At 36.4% G+C, this 13,591-nt stretch overlaps 3 long non-coding RNA genes across 3 annotated transcripts; all 3 read right to left on the bottom strand.

Moving 5' to 3' along the window:
* Positions 1-1,521: 1,521 nt before the first annotated feature.
* On the bottom strand, positions 1,522-3,955 carry LOC124632465. Its single transcript, XR_006984629.1, has 3 exons — positions 3,867-3,955; positions 2,737-2,848; positions 1,522-1,825 (listed from the first exon to the last, which is right to left on the bottom strand). It is a non-coding gene; the product is annotated as an uncharacterized LOC124632465 (long non-coding RNA).
* A 1,221-nt stretch (positions 3,956-5,176) lies between these two features.
* Positions 5,177-6,365, bottom strand: LOC124632462. The gene is made up of 3 exons (XR_006984627.1): positions 6,254-6,365; positions 5,775-5,880; positions 5,177-5,381 (listed from the first exon to the last, which is right to left on the bottom strand). It is a non-coding gene; the product is annotated as an uncharacterized LOC124632462 (long non-coding RNA).
* A 3,588-nt stretch (positions 6,366-9,953) lies between these two features.
* Positions 9,954-11,248, bottom strand: LOC124632463. Its single transcript, XR_006984628.1, has 3 exons — positions 11,148-11,248; positions 10,933-11,047; positions 9,954-10,164 (listed from the first exon to the last, which is right to left on the bottom strand). It is a non-coding gene; the product is annotated as an uncharacterized LOC124632463 (long non-coding RNA).
* Between the last annotated feature and the right edge of the window lie 2,343 nt (positions 11,249-13,591).

Here is a 13,591-nt window from a genome sequence, read left to right as displayed (position 1 = left end):
TTACTACTCTTACAGTGTTTTTCAGAACTTTTCTAATTTGGAAAGCGCTAAGGACTGGTAAATTATGCTTAGCATATAACAACATGCTTATTTCTAAAATATTATAGTACTTGAATTCGCCTATTTTTAAAAGATTCTTTCTAAAAGATCACCACACCAAGTAGTGGAGAGAAGCCCCACACTATTACTTTTTCGCCTCCTATGTTTGAGAACTTTCTTAGTGTACTTTGGTTCCATCTCATGTTTTGGAGGCGACTAATTTCGATGCATTATTTTAGAATTATGCGAATCCCTTTGTTTAATGAGAAAAAAAATACATTTTTGAACACTTGTTCACTGCACCTTTCACATTTGATAGAAATAGCCAACTACAGTATGGACAGGCGGTGCTTTTCCAAAAGTAACATCTTCCGATACCCATGCCTTACAGCTTTTCCCGACCCGGTTGTAGTCTAAAAGTTCTGCAGACACAATTGTCGTCCTTTTAGCATCAGATGACTCCCAAAAAAACCAGTACCGAATCATGTAAATGGTTCACTATTTGCCTATAGCACCGCCTTAAAGTCTGTTTGCGGACAAGTTTTCCTTGGGGTCGGTTTTCAGTTGTTCTCAAACCTTGCCTTTTGTAAGTGCCATTGATAAGGAATCTTTAATAATAAATTTATTACCATGTTCTTACTACAGATCAAGTGGTATGAATAAATCCGCATGTCAAAACTAATTTTAAGAAGCCTAAAACATTTTACTTACCAAAATTTTTGTTCTAGTCTTATTGATAGGACTAAAATGAAAATTGTTAATGAAAGAAACCTAAATTATTACCTAATTCGAGTTTTCATAAGTATTTTACTCACTTCTAAAAAAAGTATGGCAACTATTTCTATCTTTGGTTTTTTTTTCTTAACTGGGCCACACTGTCTTTAATTAGTTGACCAGCCAAGTATCAGCTACAAAAGTTAGTGTTCATTTCCCATAGAGCGTTATATCTAAAGTATTAAAGAAAGTAAATATTTTTTGTCCTTAATTTGAAGAACACAATGTAATATTTGTTTTAATAATAAGAATATTACATTTTATACCGTGCTTAATCTCATGTCAGTACCATAACTATTTATTTCACTTCGAGTTGGGGGGTGTCTTTAATTATGTGACCATGACTGTATATAAAAATGAAACCCACTTTCCGTTGTCACGGCAAAACATGAAAACGGCTTAACCGATTTGGCTGAAAATTAGAGGGGAGGTAACTTAGACCCGGGAGAAGGTTTAAGGATAGTTTTTGTCACTATCCGGCTACGGGACGCGGGTGAAACCGCGGGCGAAAGCTAGTAATTACATAAAAATCAATGATGATTATGACTCAATTCAAAATAATAAAAAAACCAAACATTCAACGTTTTTTGGCAGTATAATATGTCATTATACATAGTTTAATAGCTCATTATGCTATGTTCTAAACGTCGTTTCACAATTAATTAACATTATTATAATTTTAAGAAATGAAAATAAAAACACATAAACTATAAAATACAAATATTTATATTTAATAAATACACAATAATGACGTATAAAATTCTACAACTGTAGGATTACGTTTTTTTTTTTTTAATAGGTGAGAAAAGAAATAAAATATGATTTCAATAATGGAAAAGCTTGTCGCGGGACTTGCTTGCGTAGAGAAATAATGGTATCTATCATAATTGTCATATACATATAAATCTCAGAAAAAAATATTTCTTATGCTCTCCAGTTGTTTCTGCCATCTGAATGTATAGTATGCATATGCAATCAGCAACCCGAAAACAGCGAGAACAAACCACACGATCTGAAATTTAAAGAAATATGTATATAAAAGCGATTCCATTTTTTTACCGACTACAAAAAAGGAGGATCTCGGTTTGATATTTATGTATGTAGCTTGTGCGTGATTATTTTTTTTACCGATAGGTAAACAGATATAAAAACCGGCCAAGTGCAAGTCGGACTCGCGAACGAAGGGTTCCGTACCATTATTTATAAAACGGAAATCACGTTTGCTGTATGGGAGCCACCAAAAATATTTATTTAATTATAGTTTTCAGTATTTTTTGTTATGGCGGCAACAAAAATACATCATCTGTGAAAATTTCAGCTCTCATACTATCACGGTTCATGAGATACAGCCTGGTGACAGACGGACGGACGGACAGAGGAGCGAAAACAATAGGGTCCCGTTTTACCATTTGGGTACGGAACCCTAAAAATTAAAGTATGATTTAAACAACAACTAGCTACCTAGCCTAGCTAGCCTATTTATACCTATAGGACAAAACTTGAATTTATGCCCCAAAAGCTAGCATTTGACATAAATGCTGCCAGCTTAGTGGATAAACTACTGAGTGACAACAGTGATCAATTGTTTTGAGATAGAAAACTACCAGGTAACCCACTATATACAGCAGGAGGCATTGTCAGACTTTTAATGACTAAAACCAATCTATCTAAACTATATAGTAATATTTCAGTTTTGAAATACTTTATTTACATAGATATTTACAACACAAAATAAAATATTTCAAAACTGAAATATTACTACAGTTTAAAATACCATCTCTTTTAGGCCTGCAAGTTGACGAAAGTTTTTTGATCCTCTGGGAAATAGCTATGATTTGACATCTATCTATAAACTATCGGGATATAACTTTATTGTACCCTATCCCCAAGCTGGATAGTGAATAGAATTCAAATATTTATTACCTTCTACCAGCTGCACTAAACGCGCCATTTCCAAAGGTTGAGTCCGACACGACTCCAGAAGCAGCACTGCCGGTATGCGCCTCTATATTGCCGTAGTTAACAGGTGCCCCTGCTAATTATATTGACATTTAATGAAAAGTTAAATAAAATAAATAGAATCTTATATCCTACTTTTTATATTATACTAGCTTCCGTCAGCGGCTTCGCCCGCGTGGTGTATTCATAAAAAGTAGCCTATGTGTTAATCCAGGGTATCCCTTATCTATATACCAAATTTACCATTTACACAATTATAATATTAGTAGGATATGTGAAAGTTTGTGAGTGATGAGTATGTATGGATGTATGTTTGTCATTCTTTCACGCAAAAACGACTGGACCGATTTGGTTGGGTATGTAGATAGGTGATACCCTGAATTAACACATAGGCAACTTTTATCAACACAACACGCGGGCGAAGCCGCGGGCGGAAGCTAGTTTTCTATAAATGAAGAAGTGAAGAGCTAGTGGCTAAGTAAAAGCCACGCGGAAAGGTTCATGATATGATAAAGCAACGGTTGACGCGCTGTGGTCATACCGTGAGTGACTCAAACTCAATTTTTTTATTTCAAATAGGCCTACTTATGGAAGCTCCTTCGAAATGTCAAACTTAGGTGCACGGTTCCAAAGAGTTGGTCTCATGGAGAAGAACCGGCAAGAAACTCCATGGACACTCTTTTTAAAAGAAAATAGAATTAATTACATATTTCATACAGTTTTCTATCTATCCCTGAGAATGTTATACAATTCAAATTGAGCTAAAAATGTAATAATAAATTATACAAATTGACCATCTTACTACCGCGCTTTGTAAGGCACGATACATTGGTTGGTCTGCTGACTGACTGTCATTAATTTAACCGATTTTGGCAGTCGTTACGAGTATTCAGAAGCCACAAAGTTTGACGTCCAGCCTTACCAAGGGGCATCTAAATGCCCGGGTAAGAGTTGAGCAGGTCAGATCATCAGAGTAAACAATACCCAAAACAATATTACAGAGTTCTATAGAAATTAGGTGGATACATCTAGGGTATACAGTAATAACAATTTAATGCTACAAGAATAAAATCTTAAACAAAATATAAACTTACTTGAGGCAGCGTACGTATACGCAAGAAGCACGATAACCAGGAATAGCACAAAACCTTTCATCTTGTTCGACTGCTCTCACAACATTGATGCTAATGTCGTCTGTGCTTCATTTATATTTTGGGTAGCGGTAGGTACGAAATACAGAGATTTTGTTATCAATTTTTATTAGGGAATTTTAGACAAATCTTTGAGGGAGTTCCCTGCGTTGTTTTTGAAAAAAGAAACTGGTTTTACCCAAAACGTTTAATGATAATGATGATGATGAAAGAGGCGTTTCAGATGACTTTAGTTTCAATCCTTTCGAAGGATGGTATGGATACGGGGTCCATGCAAAATACGATAGTCTTTTCCGGATATTAGTTTTATAAGCAAAAACGTCACAAATGTTATGCACTATAAACACCTTTTTTATGGGAAATCAGCAAATGGCCCTTCCCCCTGTGGGTTAGCAGTGTGAGGGAGTGTCACATTCTTACCGCCTGAAACCTATCATGTTGCTTCTTTAACCGTTTATGTACCAGAGCCGCAGTAACTCTTTCGAACAATTCCGCAGCCCCGGCAGGTCTATAACATTATGTAATGAAAAATCGAAAGCATAAAGAAAACTCACATTTTTTTTTAAGTTTAGCAGACGTAATTACACCAAAATCATTCATTCACATTAAATACCTTTAAACTCCACACACTATATTGCCCACTGGTTTTTAGGGAACCGTACCCAAAAAACAAAACTATTAGGTACTAAGATTTCAATATTCTGCTGCTGCTTCTAGCGTAACAGAGAGGTATTTTTTGTACCGTAAATGCTCCGAAACTAATGAACCGATTTGATTATTTTTACTGTTATATAACTACGTTATCCTCAAGGGACATAGGCTATGTCTTTTTCGGGAAAGAAAAAAGTTCCCGCGAGGCGCGGGTGAGCCTATGGGTCACAGCCAGTTCAAAATAATCGCATTTGCGAAAAAAAAGATAAGTAACTGTTAGGTATTTCATTGACTTTGTTAACGAGTATTCATTGAATAATAAGGAAAACGTGTGAGTATTTAATTAATAACTAGTTCCAGTAATCTGTTTAGCAATTTGTCATTATACTCATGAATAATGCATCCTCTTCTACGACAGTGGTTAAGGTGATTCACACGTTTCCGATGCATTCCGTCACTCTTGTAATTTAATGGGATGGCAATCCGAATCACAAAAACATTTCTTTTAATACACATCTTCAGCTCTATTCTCTTGGCAATATTCAGTTCCTATTGCTAAAAAAAATATATATAAGGGTGGCAATGAAAGGTAGTCAACTGTGTAGTTTTTTACAATCATTTATTTCAAGTAACATTTACATTATTTGTCTAAATTATTGTTTACATATTCGGTATTAGTATGCATATAGAATAACTAGTCACTATTAAAAAAAAAAAACATTCAAGTGTTCTTCGAACAGTTAGAGATAATAAGGTATAGGCTTTTCACTGCACACTCAGCAAGGAAATAAGATCAACCATCCACACCTGAAATAAAAACAGAGAATTTATGTAACTTTTTACTTTTGAGTACCTCCTATTTTAGTTAAGAGGCCATGAACTGACTGAGGAAACCATTGTCTAGTTACAGCTAGTTCTCTAAAATTATATTTTAATATGTATTAGATTACATGTTCAATGTTGACGATTTGGGTATATGATAACTTTACTTTATTTTGAGAGAACTTCTTGCCTGTCTTCCATATACCATCCATTTTCGTGACAAATTGCTTACAAATTGATTTGCTCGTTTTTTATTTGTAACCAACAAACCAACGCATTTTCGCAGTTGTCATTTTAATATGGATATAGAGCGTACTATACATACTTAGTATGTCTGGTGTAATATAGATAGAATAGGTTCAAGAAGTATATCCTTACATTCTTGGTCTTGTGCTGAATGCCCCATCGCCAAAAGTGGAGCCTGACACGGCTCCAGAAGCGGCACTGCCGCCATTCGCCGTCACATTGCCGTAGTTAGATGCCTCTGCAAGAATATATAAGTATTTTGGCTAATTTTGAAATTGTTATTGAAGAAACTTTCTAGTTGGTCTAGTTAGTTGCTTAGCAAGACTGCGTACGATCTTGGATTTCATTCGGAAAGTCGTGGTGAAATCGCTGTGTTGGCTTGGGAATCTATCGTAAAGCAGCCCGGGGTCTAGAATTTGGTGATCGATACACCCGTGTATCGGAGAGCTTGTTAGTGATGATCCTAGAAAGCGCAAATGCTTGCATAGCTGATTCTACACACACATACCATCATTATTGAACAATTTATTTACATTGGTGAAAAAACAAATAGACTAGTAGTATTATCTATTTAAAATTATCATAATTAAAAAATAAAAGTATAGACTTACGTGGGGCGGCGTACGTGTACGCAAGAAGCACGACAACCAGGAATAGCACAAAACCTTTCATCTTGTTCGACTGCTATCACAATACTGATGCAAATGTCACCTGTGCCTCATTTATATGTTTGGTATGAGAGAAGTAAACATTATGCAGTTCCAACATTTTATGGAATTAATATGTTTCTGTAAGTAATCGTTTATTTTCCTTTATACTACTATCTTTAGTTTTATTGTAAACGAAGAGTTTACTTGTTTGTTCAACTGAAAAGAATTCAGGACCTACATATCCGATTTGAAAAATTATTTCAGTTACTGCATATCTAAGAAGGCTTTACAGCAGTGGTTCTTAACCTTTTAGTCATGAGGGGCCACTTCAACTAAAGTTTGTCTTGCCGGGGACCACCTCATCGGTTTACCTAAATTAGCACTCTGCTAAACGCATGTCGGCAGTTGTGTAGGTGTGCAAATGCAAATAAAGAAAAACTTGCCTATATAGTTTCCAAATGCGCGAGCGAAACTTTTTCGGACTTAAACCAAATATTACGTAAAATTTAGCCCAAACGTACTTAACTTTTTGTTTGTTGACAGATGCAAAAATAAGGGCATATCGGTTTTGAATACGCGAGCGAAGCGAGCGCAAAGTTTTTATCGGACTTAAACCAAATATTACGTAAAATTTAGCCCAAACGTACTTAACTTTTTGTTTGTTGACAAATGCAAAATTAGGCGCATACAGTTTCTAAATACGCGAGCGAAGCGAGCGCGAAATTTTAATTATTTTTTATTTAAGACTCAAAACCAAAATTACGTACCTAAAATGTAGCCTAAACATACATTTTCATAAATGGGGGGACTAGGTACGACACACGCGATATACGTCCATGCGAAAACCCCCGCTCGCAATTATAAGTCAATAAAAATAAAGTTAGATAACGTATAGCAACGTCGCGAAGCTAAGCTTCGCGGACCACTTGGAATGCCTCCAGGGACCACCAGTGGTCCGCGGACCACCGGTTAAGAACCACTGCTTTACAGGTAGGATAGACTACATTTTATCTGGGATCGTGAAGTAGTTTCAAGGAGAGGTGGGTGAAACCGCTCGTATCGGGAGTAATAGGGCCTACAGCAGATACAGAAGGTGACTTGAACACTTTTTATCCGGATGCATCAAGTAGTTTCCTAGACGCATGTCTGAAACAGCTGGCGGAACCTGGTATACAAAAATAATAACTTGTAGGTGTATTGTACATAACATAAAAATGAGTCAATTAGAGTATAGCGCAAGTGCAAAGTAAATTAAATAGGTAGGATTCTCCTTGCCATTAATATGCTAAGTGGTACCTTGTCTTAATGTCAACAAATCAAGTGGTATTAATTTATTTCTTAAGCGATTACTCATTATGCATATATTAAATGCATTTATCTATCAAAGAGGACGTCATTATCCTTCAGAACAATATACGATCACATCAGATCTTCTCTAGGAGTCGTGGTGGGTAAAGAACCAACCTCCCAAGTATGAGTGCGTGGGTTCGATTCAAGGTCAGGCAAGTACCAACGCAACTTTTCTAAGTTTGTACCTATGTATTTTCTAAGTATATAGTATGAAGTCGGAGGCCGGTAAGTTAGATACCAGTCTAACCAATGGTATTGGGTTGCCCGGTAACTGGGTTGAGGAGGTCAGATAGGCAGTCGCTCCTCATAAAACACTGGTACTCAGCCGCATCCGGTTAGACTGGAAGCCGACAGTTGGGAAAAAAGGCTAGGGAGATGATGATGATCAGATCTTGTCTAACGAGGTGAACAACTAAATCAGCCCATCCGTTTTAGCGTCATTGCATAGTAAACAGAGTTTGCCCATTTATATATTGTTGTATGTAGATAAGCTTCTTAAATGTATAGGTTCTTAAAAAAACTGGTTTTCTAATATTGGCCATTGATAAACATATTCTTTATTCTTATTTTTCTGGTGGTATTGACATCCTTAAGTAATTCCCAACAATATTATAGTACCCACACAGTGCAAACTTTTAGTCTGCCGATAGTTTGTTTAGGCTCATACATAATGCAGTAAGAAGATGAACGGTAGTTTACACATTGTAAAGATCAGGTATTTAGACCGACTGAAAACTTTGATTGGAAAAAAATACGGAACTTCGGGTTAACTGTCGGCCGACTGTTTACTCTTCTGCGTGCGAGTAGGTACTTTTAGGATTCTTAAAAACCTGTTGTTGGTTCGGCTCTATTTTCTTCCCGATATATATTTTTTATTTATGAAAAAATATCTAATGAACACAAAGGACAATGCCAGGATCTGGGCTGATAGTTTGCCCAGCAGTGGGAATAGTTCCAGGGGGTTCCTTAGTGCACTCTGAACACGTAATGCAAATATTTTTGAAATCGCTCCCTGGAGTCCCGAGGAAAACCGGTTCTAATATTCCACATGAACAGTCACTTTACAAAGCCTGTATGATTTGCCCAGTAGTGGGAGTGATTGAAATAGGTTTTTAACTTCACTCTTACCACGGATCTAAAATATTTTTGAAATCGCACCCTGGGGTCCCGAAGAAAATGGGTTCAAACGTCAAAATATGTTATTTACTTCACTCTTAATACGAAACCCAAATATTTTTGAAATCGCTCCCAGGGGTCCCGCGAAATTAATCTGACAAGACTTTTCTTCCAAATAAGTCATATCCATACATATATTGTCAATCTCAACGCTCGGGATGTGGCTGTCTGTCTATCCAGTAGTGGAAAATGTTGGAATGTATTATTTTTTTTACTTACTGTGATTTTAAAATACATTCTAAAAGCATTGGATTCTAATAAGACCCCGAAAAAAAGGCAATTACCACAATACATTCGAATTCTCGGTTAAAATCTAGAAGGTCAAGCTATTGAGCTATCTACTAGAAAAATCATATCAAGACGAATAAAATAAGCTCGAACACGAGGTAGTTAGTCTAGTAGATCCCGTTGAGGAGTTCCCTCGTCTCTCTGTCATCTCCAGCGTCAGGTCAGATCTTAACCTCCACTGTTTTGTGGTGTCTGAGACATATACCCGAATTACAAGATTTCACTGGATATGTGCGTTCAATTTTTAAGAATTGCACCCGATTTTTTAGGGTTTCCATCATCAGACCCTGGACTGTATGACAAAGGAACCATTTGGAAAATGAAATATTTGTTTCAATCTCTTGGTAAACGACGAAGTTATGCGAGTAAAAACGTAAAAAGAATACAAACGAACTGAGAACCTCCTCCATTTTTGGAAGTTGGTTAAAAAAAAGTTGTCGTATACAACACCTCGTGTTTGTCAATTAATATCATTCATTTCAATTATGATAGTATAAGTGGAATAGTTAAAGTTCATAAGCATATTTTTCTTAATATTGAACAACAGTCAAACAAGTTTTTCCCAGGACTCCTGGGATAGATTTCGAAATAATTTGGTCTGGGTGGGTACTAATATAAGCCTATAGAATATTATACACTATGCAGTAATTTCGGGCAATCCTTGAGCCCAACTTCCATACAAAGAATAGCATTGTCCTTTGCAAAGTTCAGTTTAGTAGGTACAGGATTTTGATCCCGGCGCATTACAACTTTCGGGAGATATAAAAGGATTTTATAACGCAAGCAATGAAAGATACTATTACAATAACATATTATACTAATTAAAATAACATATTATTTGGTTTTATATAATCATTTATTCCATATTATTTTGAATGAAATTTTTAGTATTTTCTAAACTCTCTTTCTGTTTATATAGAAATATTTTTCAATATAATCTTTAACTTAGTTTACGTATAAAAAATAACTAGAACTAAAATACCGACAATCGAGTGTTCTTCAGCCACTTGGTATTCACTGTCGTATTTTAGCAAGGATACAGCCACAAAAGACCACACCTGAAATCAAAACAAAGAATTAAACGGTTAAAAGTCATAAATTAACTGAGGTGACTGTTGTCTAGTTCTGTACATTATCTCTCCTATAGAATAACAGTTACATATACATAGATATAAGATTTAATCTGCAACTTCGTTCATGTGGGTATAATAAGATAGCTGTTTCCCGCATAAGGAAACTACTTCCAATATCCTGATAAAAAGTAAAAAAGTTCAATAAAGAAGTATTTACTCCGTCTTCAATGCATCATCCTATTTTTTTTGCCTTTTGTACGTGTACATGGTACATGAAAGCAACAAGCCAACGCATTTTTGCAGTTGTATTTTCTGGCTGTCACGTCATGTTCCCGAGTATACTTGTACACTACTACTAAGTATGTATAGTGAAGAGACTGCCTCGTTGGTTTAGTGGTCGCAAGCGCAACTGAGCTCTCGGGTTTGATTCCCGATTATACTTAAAGCAGCCCGTAGTCTGGAAGTTAGTAATTATTGATTCACCCTAACATCAGGGAGCACGTTAAAGTCGGTCCGGTCTCTGTCTGGTCGTGTCGCCGTCTCTGTCCGGCCGTCTCATCGGGCTATGAGAGTGAAGGAATAGTGAGCGCACCTGTGTCTGCGCAAATGCTTATGCACTATGATATATATCCTGCGCAGCTGGCTGATCTCTTTATATGAGAACAGCCGATTTCAGGAACGGCCTGACATTGGCTTAGGACGTAATATTATAGTGAAGTATAGTAAGAATAGGTTCAAGAAGTATATCCGTACCATCTTACGTCACGTGCAGCTGGTCTGAATGCGTCATGGCCAAAATTGGAGCCTGACACGGCTCCAGAGGCGGAGCTACCGGAATTTGCCGACACATCACCATAGTTAGTTGCCTCTGCAAAAAAAAAAATAAATAATGTCGCGACACCTAATAAATAGGATCGGTATTTTGGTAAAATCCCAAAATCCCTTATTAAATATGTTTGTATACTTACGTGGTGCGGCGTACGTGTACGCAAGAAGCACGACAACCAGGAATAGCACAAAACCTTTCATCTTGTTCGACTGTTGTCACAAAACTGATGCAAATGACACCTGTGCCTCGTTTATAAGTTGGATATGAGACATAGAGTAAACATTGAATGCAGTTTTAAGAATTTAAATAATTCATTTGTTTGTGCAAATAATCTTCTGCAAATACATTTTCTTCCATACTGTCTTTACTAATATTAAAAATAATGAGTTTGTTCTTGTTTGTTCGATGATTTCTGGATCTAATAATCAGATTTAAAAATTCATTGTCCAATGTAATCAAACTGTAACTGTACGGACTAAAACAGTTGATGGGAACCTAGTACCTACACAAAAATAATAACTTCTATCATCTCCCAAGCCTTTTCTGTCTATCTGACTTCCTCAACCCAGTTACCCGGCCGATAGTTTGGTCTCATAAATCAGTATGAAGATGTATGGAAGTACGTTAAGTAAGTTCGGTATCAGACCGACTAAAATTTGATTAAATTCACGATTTTATAAAAAAAAATCCTGTTAAAGTTTCAATTCTTACTACTTGTCGGCCTACTGGCCTATTAACCAATTTTGAATTTGGAGTACTTAAAAAGAATAATATAAAAATGGGTTGTCTGTGTTGTGTCATGTCATTGTGCTTTCATGAAAATGTATTTATAATTTTCTCCTAAATAAATATTATTGTGGATTCTATTGTGTGTTACTCTCTGGGGTGGGAAGAAGCTCTCAGTTACAGTTACAGCCTTTTTATCGTCCCACTGCTGGGCACAGGCCTCCTCTCTCACGGAGAAGGATTGAGCATTAATCACCACGCTTGCTCAATGCGGGTTGGTGATTTCAGACTATATAGTCCAGGTTTCCTCAAGATGTTTTCCTTCACCTTTTTATCAGCCATTGGTGTCTAAGATATACTTAGAAAGTACATACAAACTTAGAAAAGTTGCATTGGTACTTGCCTGACCTGGATTCGAACCCGCGCCCTCATACTCGAGAGGTTGGTTCTTTGCCCACTAGGCCACCACGACTTTTCAGCTCTCACCAATAGGTTATGGGCCCAGTCAACGTTTACATCGAAAATTGAGAATTTGAATGGTACAAATTATGAAACCTGGAAGGTTCAAGTGCAGGCGTTGCTCACGAGAAATCAGGTATGGAAATACGTAAATGGAACTATACCTAAGCCGGACTCAGCAGTGGAGTCGTGCGCATGGTCTGATAAAGACGATATGGCAAAGGCTGATTTGATAATGGCAATGTGTCCAAGTGAGCTTAAACACATAAGAGGGTGTGAAACGTCGCACGAGATATGGAGAAAATTGGAGAAAACGTATGCATCTAAAGGTCCCGTAAGAAAGGCAAGTCTGTTAAAGAAGTTAACGTTGAGCCGCATGAAGGAAGGAGATGACGTACAGAGTCACCTGAATAATTTCTTCGAAGCTGCGAATATGTTAAGTGATATGGGTGTAGACATACACGAAGACTTGATGTCTATCTTATTACTGTATAGCTTGCCAGAGAGTTACGAAAATTTTAGATGTTCTATGGAGAGCAGAGACGAACTACCAAACATAGAGGTACTAAAGATTAAGATCTTGGAGAAGGCATATAGCTCGACTTGTACTGAAATGAAAAGTATTGAAGGAGCCATGTATGCGAAGAATAAAGGATTTAAAAAGAACTCGAACCGTAAAGAACAAAATACAAAGAGTAAATTTATATATAAATGTTATAAGTGTCATGGAGTTGAACATAAATATTCAGAATGTAAAATGAATCAAAAGAATGATGACGCGAGATGTGCAACAGAATACAACAAGGAGGACAGTATTTTTGATATTCTTTTTAATTGTACCAACTTTTCTAATAATTTACAAATTAAAAAGAATGACTGGATCCTTGATAGTGGCTGTACATTGCATTTATGTAACGATTTATATAAATTTACAGATAATTTTTGTATTTTACAGGATAAACTGAACTTAGCATCAAATCTGTCGACGGATATAAAGGGCAAAGGTGACGTAAGGTTGTCAGCATCAGGCAGGAGGCTTATTTTGAAGAATACCCTGTATGTACCAGATCTTCGTAGTAATTTATTATCTGTAGCGAGGATTGCAGACAATGGGTATGAAGTTCAATTTCATAAAGATAGGGCCTGTATTAATTCGTCAAACGGAAATACTGTAATGACAGCCGAACGTGTAGGAAATCTTTACGTTTTTAAGAGATTGGATGAACAAGCATATTTTATTGCTGATCCAATCGACATAGTAGAGTGGCATATTCGCATAGGTCACTTAAATGGTAAAGATCTCTTAAAGTTGTTGAACCATTGCGGATATAATACTAAAGAGGCAGATTTACGTAAAATATCGAATTGTGATGTTTGTGCTAAGGGAAAAATGAGTTC

The sequence above is a fragment of the Helicoverpa zea genome, chromosome 8 (genome assembly GCF_022581195.2).
Source record: "Helicoverpa zea isolate HzStark_Cry1AcR chromosome 8, ilHelZeax1.1, whole genome shotgun sequence".
NCBI lineage: Eukaryota > Metazoa > Arthropoda > Insecta > Lepidoptera > Noctuidae > Helicoverpa > Helicoverpa zea.
Note: the sequence above shows the minus strand (reverse complement) of the source record. Positions and strands in the feature narration are given on the sequence as shown.